The sequence below is a fragment of the Pleurodeles waltl genome, chromosome 3_1 (genome assembly GCF_031143425.1).
Source record: "Pleurodeles waltl isolate 20211129_DDA chromosome 3_1, aPleWal1.hap1.20221129, whole genome shotgun sequence".
Lineage (NCBI taxonomy): Eukaryota > Metazoa > Chordata > Amphibia > Caudata > Salamandridae > Pleurodeles > Pleurodeles waltl.
The window spans coordinates 452,448,798-452,463,911 of record NC_090440.1 but is presented as its reverse complement, the minus strand read 5'-3'; the positions used below and the strand labels follow the sequence as shown (position 1 = coordinate 452,463,911).

General features: G+C 47.0%; 1 protein-coding gene across 5 annotated transcripts in view; it reads right to left on the bottom strand.

Annotated features, from left to right (window-relative positions):
• Positions 1-15,114, bottom strand: part of NTRK3 (neurotrophic receptor tyrosine kinase 3) — a 1,498,428-nt gene that overhangs the window by 11,788 nt on the left and 1,471,526 nt on the right. The window lies entirely within an intron of this gene.

The following is a 15,114-nucleotide window of genomic DNA, read 5'->3' as shown; positions in this document are numbered from 1 at the left end:
ATGTTTATCATTCTGTGCCCTATCACTGTGAAAATACAGCTATGTAGAATTGCTCAACAATGTCTACCACAATGACTATTTAGAATTCAAATTGGTCATATTTTGAACCAGACCAGAATACCTCAACAGACGTCTCACCTTCAACACCCTGATCCGATAGCTTCGCTCCTCTGACCTTGCCCTCGCCACCGCCCCACGCATCCGCAGAACAACCACTGGAGGCAGAACATTCTTGCACCTCGTCGCCAAGATGTGGGACTCTCTTCCCACCCACCTGTGTCAGACCAAGGACCTCCTTACCTTCAGGAAACGTCTCAAGACTTGGCTGATCTAGCAGTAATAGACGCCCCTCTCAGCGCCTTGAGACCCTAACTGGTGAGTAGTGTGCTCTGCAAATTTCCTGATTGATTGATCTTTGTCCATGTACTTTAAGTATATGGAATAGCTTTATTTATTCTCTCATACATTTAAATTCTTTCAAAATATTCACATAGAGTTTATTGACATGTTTGTATAATTCTGATCAATATCCAAATAGAAGATCCTTGGGGTTAAACTTCTGTTAGGCGGTATTTCTGTTAGGTAGGGAACTCATAAGCCATATTAAGGCACAGATTAATTTTTGGAACAAACCCTATTCCATTTATTACAGAATAATAAAGTAACTCTAAAAAACCCAATTACAAATATGGTGATAGCAGGAAAACCAATTGATGGGGCAATTCTATCCCATGAAATATTAAGTTGCAGAAATAGGTGAAAATGAGGAAGAACCAAAACAAAACATGTCTCAATTTTCTCACTGATAAAGACCATCCATCTGCCACAATCAATGTTTGATGAGGGAATAGGCAAAATCACACACTGTGAGGGAAGCCATGCAATATATTTCCCCCTGATCTGATCTGGACAGGCAGGCCCTGTTGAACATCAAGCGCACTCCTCAAGAAGATGAACAAAATCAAAATAGTGTTAAGAGTCTTGGAGGGAGAACCCTTAAGACCACTTTGAAACCCCACAATAATGCTCCTTTTCTCACAATGCAAATAGAACTACAAACAAACACGCCCAACCTATTCCATCACAGCAATGAGGAATAGATGGGTAGAGTAGTGTTGGACCTGGCTTTTTGACAGGGACATCCCCAAACTTTTTGCCTCCTTCCTCCTATTTTTTCTGACCTGCTGTTGTTGGCTTTTGACCTCTGAGCACTTTACCACTGCTAACCAGTGCTAAAGTGCATATGCTCTCTGTGTAAATTGTACTATTGATTGGTTTATCCATGATTGACTATTTAATTTACCTGTAAGTCCCTATTAGAGTGCACTACATGTGCCTAGGGCATGTAGATTAAATGCTACTAGTGGGCCTGCAGCACTGGTTGTGCCACCCACCTCAGTAGCCCCTTAACCTTGTCTCAGGCCTGCCATTGCCAGGCCTGTGTGTGCAGTTTCACTGCCACTTCGACTTGGCATTTAAAAGTACTTGCCAAGCCTAGAACTCCCCTTTTTCTACATATAAGTCATCCCTAATGTGTGCCCTAGGTAACCCCTAGAGCAGGGTGCTGTGTAGGTAAAAGGCAGGACATGTACCTGTGTAGTTATATGTCCTGGTAGTGTAAAACTCCTAAATTCGTTTTTACACTACTGTGAGGCCTGCTCCCTTCATAGGCTAACATTGGGGCTGCCCTCATACACTGTTGAAGTGGCAGCTGCTGATCTGAAAGGAGCAGGAAGGTCATATTTGGTATGGCCAGAATGGTAATATAAAATCCTGCTGACTGGTGAAGTCGGATTTAATATTACTATTCTAGAAATGCCACTTTTAGAAAGTGAGCATTTCTTTGCACTAAAAACTTGTTGTGCCCTTCAATCCACGTCTGGCTAGGTTTAGTTGATAGCTCCTTGTGCATTCACTCAGACACACCCCAAACACAGGGTACTCAGCCTCACTTGCATACATCTGCATTTTGAATGGGTCTTCCTGGGCTGGGAGGGTGGAGGGCCTGCCCTCACACAAAGGACTGCCACACCCCCTACTGGGACTCTGGCAGACAGGATTGAACTGAAAGGGAACTTGGTGCATTTCTTAGAGACTCTTTGAAGTCACCCCCACTTCAAAGGCACAACTTAGTATAAAACAGGGCCTCTGCCCTACCTCATAAGACACTTGCTGGAGAAGAAACCTGAACCAGAAACTACATCCTGCCAAGAAGAACTGCCTGGCTGCTCAAAGGACTCACCTGTCTGCTTTCTCCAAAGGACTGCTGTCTTGCTGTTGCCCTGCTGCCTTGCTGAACTCTTGTCTGGCTGTGAAAGTGCTCTCCAAGGGCTTGGATAGAGCTTGCCTCCTGTTCCTTGAAGTCTCAGGACCAAAAAGACTTCTTCCTTTCACGTGGACGCTCCGTGCGCCGAAAATTTCGACGCACAGCTTGTTTCGCGGCGAGAAAAACGCCGCACATCGACGCTGATCAACGCAACGCCCTCGGGACGATCGAGACTTCGACGCACAACCTCGCAAGGACAAAGCCGCCCGACTTCCAAGGAGAAATCGACGCGACGCCTACCGTGAGTGCGAAACTTTGACGCACGGCCTCGCAAGGACAACGCCGCCCGACTTCCAAGGAGAAATCGACGCGACGCCTGCCGTGAGACCAAAATTTCGACGCACGGCCTCGCAAGGTCAACGCCGCCCGACTTCCAAGGAGAAATCGACGCGACGCCTACCGTGAGATCGAAACTTCGACGCGCAGCCCCGCAGAACGACGCGCAGCCGGAAAATAAGCAGGAGAATCCACGCACAGACCCGGGACATCTGGTAATCCTCGCGATCCACAAAAAGAGACTGTCTGCGCGCCGGAAAACGACGCCCGACTTCCCCGCGTGGAAAAGAACGACGCAAGTCTGTGTGTGCTGAGCGGAAAACGACGCACCCACCCCTTTTTCCACGCATCTCTTCTCCTGTGGCCCTCTGAGGAGATTTCCCACCAGAAACCAGGTACCCTGTGCTTGAAAGACACTTTATTGCTTTTTAAAGACTTAAAGACTCTTAATATCACTTTTCAGTGATATCTTTACAAATTCGTATTGCAACTTTGATCGTTTTGACTTACAATTACCCAGATAAATATTCTATATTTTTCTAAACACTGTGTGGTGTATTTTTGTGGTGTTATACTATGGTGTTGTATGATTTATTGCACAAATGCTTTACACATTGCCTTCTAAGTTAAGCCTGACTGCTCGTGCCAAGCTACCGGAGGGTGAGCACAGGCTGATTTTGGATTGTGTGTGACTTACCCTGACTAGAGTGAGGGTTCTTGCTTGGACAGAGGGCAACCTGACTGCCAACCAAAAACCCCATTTCTAACATTGGTGATCAGCGGTGAGGATAGGACTTGTGTTTGTGCAGTGACATACAGTAGCTAAGTATTTCACTACCTACCCACAGTTGAAGGTCAACTTGATTTTTCATCTCTTTTGACTTTTGGTCTCTGATGTCCTCCTGGATATACTATTGATATTTTGGACTTTGGATTTTGGTTTTTGCTGGTAAGATCCTATCAGAATGGGATCGCTTACCTACTTATTCTTTTTGCCTACTGACCACCTCACTAAGGCTGACCTAAGGAAGCTTTGCAGAGAATGTGGCCTTCCTGTAGCAAAGAGATCTACTAAAGCAGAGATGCTACATGCCTACATAGTCTGGGAGGAAGACAGATGGGCAGAGAGAGAGGCAGCAAGAAACCAAATGACTAAGTACCCCTCAGAGGAGGAGGAGGACTACTCACATGAGGAGGAAGACGACTCAGATGAGGAAAGAGACCCAGTGAAAAAAGAATGGCTCATGGCTCAAGCACGGTGGATGGAAGAGCTAGATGAGTTTCTTGAAAAGGCTGAGGCAGCAAGTCTCTTAGCCCTGGAAGAAGAAAAGATTGCAGCTCAAGAGCTGAGCTGTAAAGAGCTGAAACTGGAGGCCGGAAGGGCTGAGTCCAGTTCAGATGGTGGCAGCAAAAATCTTGCATCTAGTACTGCTGAAGAAGGGCACAAGCCCAGAGATGTGGTGCCCAACTTGAAGAAGGGAGTTGACACACCCCAGGCAGTTCAAGGGTATGAGGTAGTTCCCGTTATGCACAGGGTCCCTGAGAAGAATTGGGGAACTGGCACAGGGAGTCATATTCCTACTGGGGGGAGGGACACTTTACTGACTCTAGCAGAGAGTGACAGAGAAAAGGGTTCCCCCCTGGTGGACGTCCTGGATATAGAGTGTAGAGACATCCCAGAAGAGTTTGGGTTGAGTGTCAGGGACAGACAGAAACTGTCTCACCAGTCTCAAGAGGGTGATGTAGAGTGCTTTTCCAAGGCTGAGTTACTAGGTGGTTGGGTGAAGGGTACTGTGGTTAATACATGTGAAGGGCAGAGTGATGTAATTGCTGGAGAGCATATGTCTGGTCCTTATTTTTCAGAGCTACGCCAACACCAGGTGGAGTGTGAGTTCTCTGACCCCAGGGAACTTACAGTGGAGGCAGACTTTTGGGTGAGTACCAGAGAGTCTGAAGAGGCATTTGGGGGTGCTCCTGAAGGGAGTGGTCTAGGTGGTTCCCGACCAAGTGAGGTGGGAGAGGATTGTAGTGTCCCAGGTAGGTCTCAGAGCCTAACCTGTACCGTAGGGCCACCTTTTGAGGGAAGCCCCGCAGTGTCAGAAGAACTTGGGGGGATGACTGTAGACAGCATCCCAACAGTTCTGGTGTCTGGCAGTACCACTCCTAGTGAGGGGGAGCAGAAGTCCAGACATAGGGTTGAGAGGGGGTGGCAGACCCCAGTGGAGGATTTTGAAAGTCAGGGATCAGCTCTGAGAGCGGAGCCCACCAGGAATGACCCAGGTGAGACCGTTTCTGGTTTGGGGGAAACCCAGACTCTGCCGGATGGGCAGAGGTCGGGAGACCTGCGCCAACCAGACTCTTGTGTGGCCCTTGGGGACGGCGTGTCCCTTGTGGGGGGTGAGAGTGCCCCCCAGGAAGTCCTGGCATGCCAGGCAAAGATTCAACCTCAGGGTGGTGACTCTGGGTTGGATAACCGGGTTCAGAGGTTAAACTTTGACCTGGTGGGGGGTAGATGTGCCCCCCAGAAAGTCCTGGAATGCCAGGCAATGGCTCAACCTCAGGGTGGTGACTCTGGGTTGGCTTACCAGGTGAAGAGGTCAAACTCTGACCTGGTGGGGGGTAGGTGTGCCCCCCAGAAAGTCCTGGCGTGCCAGGCAGTTGTCCAACCTCAGGGTGTCGACTCTGGGTTGGATGGCCAGGTTCAGAGGTTAAACTCTGACCTGGTGGGAGGTAGGTGTGCCTCCCAGAAAGTCCTGGGGTGCCAGGCAATTGCCCAACCTCAGGGTGGTGACTCTGGGTTGGCTAACCCGGTTCAGAGGTCAAACTCTGACCTGGTGGGGGGTAGGTGTGCCCCCCAGAAAGTCCTGGTATACCAGGCAATGGTTCAACCTCAGGGTGGTGACCCTGGGTTGGAGAACCAGGCTCAGAGGTTAAACTCTGACCTGGTGGGAGGTAGGTGTGCCTCCCTGAAAGTCCTGGCCTGCCAGGCAATGGTTCAACCTCAGGGTGGTGACTCTGGGTTGGATATCCAGGTTCAGAGGTTAACCTCTGACCTGGTGGGGGGTAGGTGTGCCCCCCAGAAAGCCCTGGTGTACCAGGCAGTTGTCCAACCTCAGGATGGTGACCCTAGGTTGGAGAACCAGGTTCAGAGGTTAAACTCTGACCTGGTGGAGGGTCAGTGTGCCCTCCAGGAAGTCCTGGCGTGCCAGGCGATTGTTCTACTTCAGGGTGGTAACTCTGAGTTGAATGGCCCAGTTCAGAGGTTAAACTCTGACCTGGTGGAGGGTCAGTGTGCCCTCCAGAAAGTCCTGGCGTGCCAGGCAATTGTTCAACCTCAGAGTGCTGACTCTGGGTTGGATACCCAGGTTCAGAGGTTAAACTCTGACCTGGTGGGAGGTAGGTGTGCCTCCCAAGAAGCCCTGCTGTGCCAGGCAATTGTCCAACCTCAGGGTGTTGACTCTGGGTTGGATGACCAGGTTCAGAGGTTAAACTCTGACCTGGTGGGGGGTAAGTGTGCCCCCCAGAAAGTCCTGGCGTGCCAGGCAATTGCCCAACCTCAGGGTGGTGACCCTGGGTTGGGGAACCAGGCTCAGAGGTTAAACTCTGACCTGGTGGGAGGTAGGTGTGCCTCCCAGAAAGTCCTGGTGCGCCAGGCAACTGTTCAACTTCAGGGTGGTGACTCTGAGTTGAATGGTCAGGTGCAGAGGTTAAACTCTGACCTGGTGGAGGGTCAGTGTGCCCTCCAGGAAGTCCTGGTGTGCCAGGCAATTGTTCAACTTCAGGGTGGTGACTCTGAGTTGAATGGTCAGGTGCAGAGGTTAAACTCTGACCTGGTGGAGGGTCAGTGTGCCCTCCAGGAAGTCCTGGCGTGCCAGGCAATTGTTCAACTTCAGGGTGGTGACTCTGAGTTGAATGGGCAGGTGCAGAGGTTAAACTCTGACCTGGTGGGGGGTAGGTGTGCCTCCCAGGAAGTCCTGGTTTGCCAGGCGGTGATCCAGTCTGAGGGTACAGACCCTGGGCTGGAAGACCAGGTTCAGGGTGTCCCCCCGGACCTGGAGGGAGGGGCTACTGATAACAGTGCCCCTACCATGTTGTCTTCTGAGGAGGCCACTCCTAGTTGGAGGGTGCTGGACCCCAGAAGGGAGGGCAGGGGGAGGGAAGCCTCACCCCGGGCCCTAGTCCAACCTGAAGGTACAGACCCCAGGTTGGAGGGCCAGTGGCAGGTTAACAGCCCTGCACTGGTGGAGGAATGGTACAGGGCGACTTCTGTAAGCCCCCTGGCCATGTTGGACTCTGGGGGTACCGCTCCAGGAGGGAGGGTACAAAGCCCCAGAGGGGAGGACCAGGTTCAGGCTGTCATCCCTGACCTGGTGGAAGGGAGAGTGGTTAAAGGGTGCCCAGCACCTGGGGCTACCGCCCCCCACTCTCCACAGCCACAGTGGTTGGAGAGCTTTGAGAGGCCTGGGGCCTGGCTCTCATCCCTGGCAGCTGTCAGTAATCACTGTGGCTTGCTGTCCGGGTGGACAGAGTTATCCCTGGGGAGGGGACAAGTGTCACACCCCAGGGGTAGAGTGGGCAACACCACTATGTTGGTCATGGGGGTACTATCCTGCTCCTGGGATACATCTGTGAGCAAAGTAAGGTTAGGTGCTGCACAGATGGGATCCGCAGGAAAGGAGAAAGGTTCCCCATGGATGGGCTTAGTGGGCCCTGAGAGTATGGACAGAGGGATCCAATGGGAGTCAGGAAGGCGAAGAACTGGAGCATGCCCCTGCTGTTGTGGGCCTGGGTCCTTGTTCTGTCGCCTCAAACAGGGAAGTACATCAGGATAGTGATTGTTCTCCCCTGGCTTTAGGCTGGTGGGGGGTCATGTTGGACCTGGCTTTTTGACAGGGACATCCCCAAACTTTTTGCCTCCTTCCTCCTATTTTTTCTGACCTGCTGTTGTTGGCTTTTGACCTCTGAGCACTTTACCACTGCTAACCAGTGCTAAAGTGCATATGCTCTCTGTGTAAATTGTACTATTGATTGGTTTATCCATGATTGACTATTTAATTTACCTGTAAGTCCCTATTAGAGTGCACTACATGTGCCTAGGGCAGGTAGATTAAATGCTACTAGTGGGCCTGCAGCACTGGTTGTGCCACCCACCTCAGTAGCCCCTTAACCTTGTCTCAGGCCTGCCATTGCCAGGCCTGTGTGTGCAGTTTCACTGCCACTTCGACTTGGCATTTAAAAGTACTTGCCAAGCCTAGAACTCCCCTTTTTCTACATATAAGTCATCCCTAATGTGTGCCCTAGGTAACCCCTAGAGCAGGGTGCTGTGTAGGTAAAAGGCAGGACATGTACCTGTGTAGTTATATGTCCTGGTAGTGTAAAACTCCTAAATTCGTTTTTACACTACTGTGAGGCCTGCTCCCTTCATAGGCTAACATTGGGGCTGCCCTCATACACTGTTGAAGTGGCAGCTGCTGATCTGAAAGGAGCAGGAAGGTCATATTTGGTATGGCCAGAATGGTAATATAAAATCCTGCTGACTGGTGAAGTCGGATTTAATATTACTATTCTAGAAATGCCACTTTTAGAAAGTGAGCATTTCTTTGCACTAAAAACTTGTTGTGCCCTTCAATCCACGTCTGGCTAGGTTTAGTTGACAGCTCCTTGTGCATTCACTCAGACACACCCCAAACACAGGGTACTCAGCCTCACTTGCATACATCTGCATTTTGAATGGGTCTTCCTGGGCTGGGAGGGTGGAGGGCCTGCCCTCACACAAAGGACTGCCACACCCCCTACTGGGACTCTGGCAGACAGGATTGAACTGAAAGGGAACTTGGTGCATTTCTTAGAGACTCTTTGAAGTCACCCCCACTTCAAAGGCACAACTTAGTATAAAACAGGGCCTCTGCCCTACCTCATAAGACACTTGCTGGAGAAGAAACCTGAACCAGAAACTACATCCTGCCAAGAAGAACTGCCTGGCTGCTCAAAGGACTCACCTGTCTGCTTTCTCCAAAGGACTGCTGTCTTGCTGTTGCCCTGCTGCCTTGCTGAACTCTTGTCTGGCTGTGAAAGTGCTCTCCAAGGGCTTGGATAGAGCTTGCCTCCTGTTCCTTGAAGTCTCAGGACCAAAAAGACTTCTTCCTTTCACGTGGACGCTCCGTGCGCCGAAAATTTCGACGCACAGCTTGTTTCGCGGCGAGAAAAACGCCGCACACCGACGCTGATCAACGCAACGCCCTCGGGACGATCGAGACTTCGACGCACAACCTCGCAAGGACAAAGCCGCCCGACTTCCAAGGAGAAATCGACGCGACGCCTACCGTGAGTGCGAAACTTTGACGCACGGCCTCGCAAGGACAACGCCGCCCGACTTCCAAGGAGAAATCGACGCGACGCCTGCCGTGAGACCAAAATTTCGACGCACGGCCTCGCAAGGTCAACGCCGCCCGACTTCCAAGGAGAAATCGACGCGACGCCTACCGTAAGATCGAAACTTCGACGCGCAGCCCCGCAGAACGACGCGCAGCCGGAAAATAAGCAGGAGAATCCACGCACAGACCCGGGACATCTGGTAATCCTCGCGATCCACAAAAAGAGACTGTCTGCGCGCCGGAAAACGACGCCCGACTTCCCCGCGTGGAAAAGAACGACGCAAGTCTGTGTGTGCTGAGCGGAAAACGACGCACCCACCCCTTTTTCCACGCATCTCTTCTCCTGTGGCCCTCTGAGGAGATTTCCCACCAGAAACCAGGTACCCTGTGCTTGAAAGACACTTTATTGCTTTTTAAAGACTTAAAGACTCTTAATATCACTTTTCAGTGATATCTTTACAAATTCGTATTGCAACTTTGATCGTTTTGACCTACAATTACCCAGATAAATATTCTATATTTTTCTAAACACTGTGTGGTGTATTTTTGTGGTGTTATACTATGGTGTTGTATGATTTATTGCACAAATGCTTTACACATTGCCTTCTAAGTTAAGCCTGACTGCTCGTGCCAAGCTACCGGAGGGTGAGCACAGGCTGATTTTGGATTGTGTGTGACTTACCCTGACTAGAGTGAGGGTTCTTGCTTGGACAGAGGGCAACCTGACTGCCAACCAAAAAACCCATTTCTAACAAGTAGGCATCGGAATTGCTACACAACCTTGGACCTTTGAAGAGCACCATTGTTTATACTTTGGTGGCTTAATCTTTCAGGCAATCTGAAAGGACTCACATCACTGATTCAGCCCAATGGTGCCACAAACAGGTAATCCAAGTCTTTGGGTCATATTTATGCCCTTTACTGTGCCCAAAAGACTTCACTTGACACATCTTGAAGCTGCAGGTTATTAAAACACATAAATGGTCCAACCTTCAAAATTCCAAATGTCTTCTGCTTGCTCATAGCAAAACAGTCAACAGATTAATCTTTTCTTCTGAGCTTGACATCATAAACAATAGAAAAATGCAAATTGATTTAAAGAGAAGAGGGGGCATTCGTCTTTCGTAATGTGGTGTCGCTGCATGGATTTCACAGTGACAATTTAATATAATTTAAAAAAAGTTTACATTGGCACAGTATTAAATATGCCACACAAAGTGATCTTCATATACAGAATATACATCCTTCCGTTCTCTCCAAAGCATGAATAGTGATCATACCTCATTTGTATAGACACATTTATTATATATGTGTCGCTTTGAATAACTGTACACTAAGATTTTGGTTTCAAATGGATTTTTTCTTCACGATGCAAACATTTTTATTAGGCAGTTCAAGGTACATTACAAACTACACGAAATGCAAAGCTTTCTTTTCGTTCTCCACCACATACTGCAGCATGTGAGTAGTCTAACCTAGAAAACAGTCTCTAGTTTACCCACCTGACGCAGTTAGGAAATTTCTATAGTACAAAGCAATTGTAGTTTTCAGATGGGGTCCTCTATCTAATTGTACGTCTACGTTTGGGTGGCCCATTAGCTCTCTTCTTTCATGCATTTTATGAAGGGTTCCCATATTTCCTTAAGCTTCTTAAACTACGTAGGAATATTGATTACAAAAATATATTTTGATAAGTATTGTGGCCTAAATATTATTTACAAAAATATTGTTCAACCGGTTACAGATTTTCTATTTACTCTTTTGGGGCGATATTTTTGTAAATGATATTTAATGTACAAGATTTCGGTCAGATGACATGCAGGCCATGATATCCTTAAACTATCCTTGAACCAAGTATATGAATGATTGCTGCCAAATGTCACAATATCCCAAGTTAAATATTTTGGCACGTGTTCACTTATTATTAATATGATTCAATTGGCAACAGTCAGAAATGAATGATATCAAGTCTGGCTACTTAAACGGTCTAAGGGTTTTGCGATAAGTAGAATTATCTAATGTGAGATAGAACTATTCATTTCCTATTTTTCAGAGAATTCTGTGTTACCTTGTTGCTCTAAGAGTGAACCTTGTGTTTAAAGACAAAATCTGTATCTAAGGTATTGTTCTTTAAAAAGATACACCCTTTTCTGAACCAGAATTTGACACGTTCAGCATTGTTATTAGGTAGAACATGAATCATCACCTTTAAAACCTATTAATTAATAGTAGTCTTGTATAAAATAAACTCTTCATAACATGTTTCAATGTCCTTCAGCTCCCTATTTAAATGGATCTGTGTATGCAGGTGCCAACTGTTCAAGCTAAGCATGATTGTCATACACCTAACCCTTCCAACAAAAGTACCGCCTATCCAAAATAACATATCAGATTAATCCTGTGTGTCATTTCGTTTATAGTTCACATTTACGTGGTCAATTTCAACAGCACTGCTTAAAATAATCTGAGCAAAATAACACTGATGAATCACCTTCCTTGTTGCGTTATGCTAGATAGCAATTGCTTTTTAGATCTTTGTAGATGATTAGGTTTAGCATATCCTCATACGTATTTATTAAATAGAATGTTAGTTAGAACAAGATAATTTATCTTCAGAATGACATTCTCTTAAATCAGTCGTCAGACGTCAATGCTTGCTTTTCGAGCATAAGCTTTTTGTCTTTTTATGCTGACTTCAAGAATTAAATTTCTCTAGAAATTCTTGAACTTCGTTAGGGTGAACTTTGCCCTCTCCAAAATGTGATATCAACTGGAGAAAATTCCCCAGCAGTTTACATTTTTTCTAAATAAAGGCATAAACTCAGGCAATATGTGTTGGTATTATGCAGACTCTTCGATTCATCAAGAGGTTTCTCAGATGCCTAACAGTTTTAAGTCCTGATAACCCATAAGGAATATCAGCGTCCAGTGATATAGATAAATTTGCCATCTTGATTAAATTGGATGTAACAGTAGAAAAGTAAAAACAATATGCCTAAACTGGATGTACCAGACAGATATTATATGTCTCTTGAATGCAGAAATGTTCACCTTGTAAACCATGCAGAAGGTTCAGGATAGTGAAACTATATCTAAGATTTTCAGAATGCAAATATTCTATGTAGGCATCCAAAAACAGGCTATGAATTTGGAAAGGGCACTCTTACCAGTCTAATATACACACACACTAATTAGGTCTCAGCACAAGCTTTAGTTAAACTTTACTCAATTCCCTGGTAGCTGTGACACAGGCAGCAGGCAATTTCCCAGCGAACTCAGACATACAAGGCAGACAACATTGGTTAAAGTTTGATTTTATGACATAGTCTTTTTTTAATGAGAATCAAAGTCATTCAGTGGGGCAAGGTCCAAAGGAGGAAGTCAGTGAGGGTGTTATCAATATCAATATTTTGTTGTTGAGCTATTGTTGAAGCCATTGGATAAAACACTAATAACTGAGGTCAGGACAAGCTTTCCTGCAGGGACACATCTGCCTCCGCATCCCAGCCTAAGGTTTAATCTTTTGCCTTAGTAATTCTTTTTTGTTGTTCTTTCAATCCACCAGTAAAGCAAGGCTGAAAGCTGTAGCCATAAAGGGCTCCAAAAGGAAGGATGCATATCTTTATAGGGAAATTTCATTTATCAAAGCAATATGGCACTCTCTAGCCAGGGCCCATGCAAGAATCATTCATCAGTGGCAATCCCGTGGCTCTCATAAATCAGAAGTTCTGCTTTCAACAGAGGTGAGGAGTTGTTGGACTTGTCCCTTTCTGCAGGATCATCCTCAAACATTTGCCTTTGCCACTTCCTTTTTGTTGAATTTGTTTATGTTGGTCCTAGGACTCTGAGCACTTTATCACTGCTAACCAGTGTTATGGTGTTTGTACTCTCCTTACAACATCTTTGTTAGACCTGACAGCCTTAGGGTGGTCATCCCTAACTTTTTGCCTGCCTTCCTCCACGTTTTAGACACTATTTTTGCTGGTTTTATGATTCTGCACACCTTACCACTGGCTAAAGTGCATATGCTCTCTCCCTTCAAGCATGGTAACATTGGATCATACCCAATTGGACTATTTAATTTACTGATAAGTCCCTAGTAGACTGCACTATGTGTGCCAAGAGCCTGTAGATTAAATGCTACTAGTGGGCCTGCAGCACTGAATGTGCCACCCACTTAAGTAGCCACTTAACCTTGTCCCAGGCCTGCCATTGCAAGGCCTGTGTGTGCAGTTTCACTGCCACTTCGACTTGGCATTTAAAAGTACTTGATAAGCCTAAAACTCCCCTTTTTCTACATATAAGACACCCCTAAGGTATGGTGTAGGTAACACATAGGGCAGGGTGTTGTGTAGGTAAAAAGGCAGGACATCTACCTATGTAGTTCACATATCCTGGTAGTGTAAAACTCCTACATTCGTTTTTACACTGCTGTGAGGCTTGCTCCCTTCATAGACTAACAATGGTTCTGCCCTCATACATTGCTTGAGTGGTAGCTGCTGATCTGAAAGCAGTAGGAAGGTAATATTTAGTATGGCCAGAATTATGATACAAAATCCTGCTGACTGGGGAAGTTGGATTTAATATTACTATTTTAGGAATGCCACTTTTAGAAAGTGAACCTTTCTCTGCACTGAAATCTTTCTGTGCCTTACAATCCACGTCTGGCTGGGTTTAGTTGACAGGTCCTTGTGCATTCACTCAGACACACCCCAACCACAGGATACTCAGCCTCACTTGCATACATCTGCATTCTGAATGGGTCTTCCTGGGCTGGGAGGGTGGAGGGCCAGCTCTCACACAAAGGACTGTCACACCCCCTAGTGCGACCCTGGCAGACAGGATTGAACTGAAAGAGGACCTGGTGCACTTCTAAGCCACTCTTTGAAGTCTCCCCCACTTCCAAGGCACATTTGGGTAAATAAGCAGGGCCTCTGCCCCTACCAACTCAGACACTTCATAGAGAAAAAACTTGTAACCAGAACCTACATCCTGCCAAGAAGAACTGCTTGGCTGCCCAAAGGACTCACCTGAATGCTTTCTGTGAAGGACTGCTGCCTTGCTGCTTTCTAGCTGAGGTGAAGAAGTGCTCTCCAAGGGCTTGGATAGAGCTTGCCTCGTGTTCCCTGAAGTCTCAGGACCAAAAAGACTACATCTCTTCAAGAAGGACTCCTTGTGCGGCACAATTCGACGCACAGCCTGGAAGAAACTGGCCACAGCCTGCACCGCAGTGAAAGTTCGCAATGAAAAGATCGACGCAGCGCCAGTGTAGCGACCAAAAATTAGATGGACGGCCCCCTGGATGGACGCACAGCTGAACTGGAATGACGCAGCCCGACTTCCAGAGAGGTATCGAAGCAGCGCCTGTCATGCGGTAGAAAATTTGACGCAACGCCCATTGGATCAACGCAGCTCCTGTGACTTCGTCCTGCCACTACAGGAAATCCACGCACCATTCCAGGGGCGTCTGAAAACCCATCAACTTGAAGAGGATCCACGACCGAGCGCTGGAAATCAATGCACAACCGTCCCTGCGTAGAAACTAAACAACGCATTGCTGTGTGCGGCCCGAGAAATCAACGCACACCCCTTTGTTTCCACGCTTCTCCTCCTCTGCGGACCTTTGCGGAGATTTCTTTCAGACAAACCAGGTACTTTATGCTTGAAAGAGACTTTGTTTGCTTTTAAAAGACTGAAGACACTTTATATCACTTTTTAGTGATATCTCTACATTTACTTATTGCACATTTGATCGTTTTGACCTGCATTTATCCTGATAAATATTATATATTTTTCTAAACACTGTGTGGTGTGTTTTTGTGGTGTTATATGGTGGTATTGTATGATTTATTGCACAAATACTTTACACATTGCCTTCAAAGTTAAGCCTGACTGCTCAGTGCCAAGCTACCCAAGGGTGGGCACAGGATAATTTGGATTGTGTGTGACTTACCCTGATTAGAGTGAGGGTCCTTTCTTCGACAGGGGATAACCTGACTGCCAACCAACGACCACATTTCTAACAGTGGTAGAATTGGCTTATACCCAAATGGCATATTTAATGTACTTTTAAGTCCCTAGTAAAGTGCACTAGATGTGCCCAGGGCCTGGAAATGAAATGCTACTAGTAGGCCTGCA